Here is a 3,916-nt window from a genome sequence, read left to right on the forward strand (position 1 = left end):
TTGGCCATATTTGTGGCCATTCCAAAGAGAGATGACTCAAAGGAATGCAGAAATCCTCAGACAATATCAATAATATCACATGCAAGTAATATTTTGTTAAAGATAATTTTTAAATGGCTGCTTTGTTGCAGATCATGGTTGGTCTTCTAGGGTCTTATTACTGAAGATATGTTCTGCAGATCCACAGCATCAGCCTCATTGGGGAGCGTGTTCGAAATGAGGAAACTTAACATCTTTAGGCTCCACCTCAGACCTTGTGGTATTTTTAACAGAATCCCAGGTAATATCTATGGATGGTAATGTTTGAGAAACACTTTGCTTCCCCAAGCATAATGATAAGCAAGCATGTATGTCATATTCTATTGATGGGTGTGGCAGTAGTTAGATGAATAATAATTATGACTTTTCATCACTAAGATCTGCCCAATTGTTGCTTTTTGATAACCATAGAATAGAAGTTATTTTTGTGACATAATTTAGAAATATTTTGGAGCTGCATCATTTAAACAAAATTGATATTAAATAGTAAGTACACCATGCAAGCTAACAATGGTCACTTACGAGTTCACATCTACACCTAAAATCAAGAGCATAGAAAGGACAATAACAAGCATGGAAAGACTTTTTTTTAAAAAAAAGCGTTTAACATGCACATAAAAATAATAAGAAAAATAAAATTTTTGTTTCAAAATGAAATTCTGGATCTTGAAAAGCAACTATGTCAGTTAATATCAAAGGCACTGACATTTTAAGATAGAAAAGTACTTTCTTAGCTTCTAAGGACACTTCTGAACATAAGTCAATAGAATGATTATATACTTAAATGTCAGAAGATTAGCTTTTCAGTCTCTAAAGCAATAATAATCTTATTATCAGGAACTATTTATGATGCATTAAGCAGTACAACATCAATTCCAAATCCAATCCTTCTGTAAATCTGGATGATTTTCATATATTCCAGTAGTTAACAGGTGCTTTAGTCCCTTTTCTTCTCCTCTTAATCCTACTAAAATAAACTCCAAAAAGTACTAATCCATCCTTGGTTCAAATTGCCAAGAGAAATTCAACAGAAATAAAAGAAAAAGCATACAGAGATTAGCATCTATAGGTGTTTATTGCAGCATTGTTCTCTGTGGTAAAGATACTAACAATCAATGATGCTCCTCACTAGGATGGAGACTGGGACATTGGGGGCACATCCTCATCCCAGAACAGTATAACGACATGACTAGGCTTAAAGTCAATCATTTGAGGAAGAATGATCTTCATAAGGTATATCTGAGAGAAACAGTAAGGTGAAGAATATTGTGCATATGTGATCACATTTTGAAAAGTCAACTGCCAACAAACGTATTAAAACAATGATTGAAATAATTAATGACCTTGTTAAACATCATATGGTGGTGGTGGTTATGTGCCGTAGAATTGGTTCCGACTCATAGGGACTCTGTACAGGGTTTCCGAGGCTGTAAATCTTAATGGGAGCAAGAAGCCTCATCTTTCTCCCACGAAACAGCTGGTAGTTTTGAACTGCTGACCTTGAGGCTCACAGCCCAATTCATAACCACTATGCTACAAGAGCTACTTAGCATCGTATAGCAGGGATTTTTCTCAGCACATGGCACTAATTAATTTACTTTATCTACATAATTTTCCTGTTAACCTCATTTTTTAAATAAGGAAACTGAGTCACAGGGAAGTTAGGAAACTTCTCCAAGGTCACATAGCAAATGCTATAGGCAAGGTATACAGCCAAGAACTTGACCTTCAGAAGCCATATCCTTATGAGTATATATGTCTTTATATGTAGATTACAGATGAAACACATAGAATGGTACACAACATATTGATATGTAGGCCATCACAAGATTGATTTGAACTGCAAAGTCAGCAGTTCAAACTCATCAGCTGTTCCTTGGAAACCCTATACAGGGTCGCCATGAGTAGGAACCAACTCAAAGGTCCTAACCAACAACGAGATGGACTGGCCAAGTGGCAGCATCGATGGGCTCAAGCGTGGCAACAGTAGTGAGGTTGACCCAGGATTGGGCAGTGTTTCGTTCTGCTGCGCATAAGGTCGCTATGGGTCGGTATTGACTCAAAGGCACCTAACAACAATCAACAACAAAACTATTTGGAATAGATGCCAAGGTACTAATATGAATGGAAGAGAGAAGATACACAATTTCTCTTCAGAAAAGAAGAGCAACAAGAGATTGCACTGTAAAAGCATAAATGTACTGACCACATTTAGGTTCCATCACATATGTGTAGAAAATAACTTTAAAAAGAACAGATAAAACTTACATATGTATCATTTCTCCTGTTTTTAAAAGTCTAACATTAGCTCTATGCAGTCCTGGTGTGGCAGTGCAGGATAATGCACTGAACCTCAAGGTTGGTGTGAACTGCAAGTTCAGAGTTTCAATCCAACCAACAGCTCCTCAGAAACCCTATACAGGTTCACCATGTATAGAACTGACTTGCTGTCACTTAACAGCAACAACATTAGTTCTACGCATGTTTCAAAAATTAATAGCAAATGTGAATCCATCATGTATAGAATGTTGAAATTATTTTGAGAGAAGAAAAACATGTTTATGGACAAATGCCAACACTAGTCTGTCAGTTTGTTGTACTGTAGTGATTTATAAGTTGCTGTGATACTGGAAGCAATTCTACCAGTATTTCAAATACCAGCAGGGTCAAGCACTGTGGATAGGTTTCAAGTTGCAAACATAACAACGATTTTGAAGTCAGTGCAGAACTAGGCATTGTCTGGCTATAAGATAACAGAGTCAGAACTACCTAATAGCAACATGGTCAAGCCGCTATGGAAAGTTCAAGGTTAAAGAAAGTTAAACAAACTACTTTATCTCAACTGCTTTTATTTTCCGTTCTTTTTTGGTTAAAGAGTTCTTGGTTGTTTGTTTGGTTTGGTTTGGTTTTTTAATGCCATACCTATTATACATGTTCCAAACAATAATTCCACAAACCAGACTCTATGAGTCACTTATTGACAAAATAATTTTTCTGCCTTTCCAAACTACCAAAAGTCTCTTCTGGAAAGAGGCAATGGATGGATGGATGGATGGATGGATGGATGGATGGATGGATGGATAAAGAGATATAGAGAAGTTTGCAACTCACTGCCCCTCACCTCCCACCCTTTTTTTTTCACCTCTCTAAATTCTCACATTCAATATTTTATCGTGGAAACATTGATTCCAGCAACCCAATATGAGTTTAATCAAGTGTTTCATTAATTTTTAGAAATAAGGAGTTTGATCTTGTAATAAATTATTTACAGACCAATAGTAACAGAGTTCCACCACTCATCTTTCAGTTTGTCATACTGTGGTGGCTTTCTTGTCGCTGTGATTCTAGAAGCTATGCTACGGTTATTTTAAATACCATCAGGGTCACCCATGGTGGACAGGTTTCAGATGAGCTTCCAAATGAAGACAGACTAGGAAAAATGATACACAGTTCACTTCAGAATATTTAGTCACTGAAAACCTTACGAATAGCAGTGCAATACTGTCGGCACCAGAATATTGAATATTGAAACATGATGATGAGAACCAAAATATTATCAGATAAGGAACTCTGGTAGCATAGTCGTTATGAATCAGGCTGCGAACCACAAGGTCAGCAGTTCAAAACTACCAGCCGTTCCGCAGGAGAAAGATGAGGCTTTCTGCTCCCGTAAAGATTTACAGCCTCGGAAACCCTGTACAGGGTCATTATGAGTCGGAACTGACTCCACGGCACTTAACAACAACAACAACAAGTGCCAGGAGATGAGTCCCTCAGGTTGGAAAGCACTCAAAATGTGACTGTGGAAGAGCAGCCTACTCAAAGTAGAGTTGACCATGATGACATGAGTGGAGTAAAGTCCTTAGGACCTTCATTT

Source organism: Chrysochloris asiatica, unplaced genomic scaffold (genome assembly GCF_000296735.1).
Source record: "Chrysochloris asiatica unplaced genomic scaffold, ChrAsi1.0 scaffold00278, whole genome shotgun sequence".
In the NCBI taxonomy this organism is placed as follows: domain Eukaryota; kingdom Metazoa; phylum Chordata; class Mammalia; order Afrosoricida; family Chrysochloridae; genus Chrysochloris; species Chrysochloris asiatica.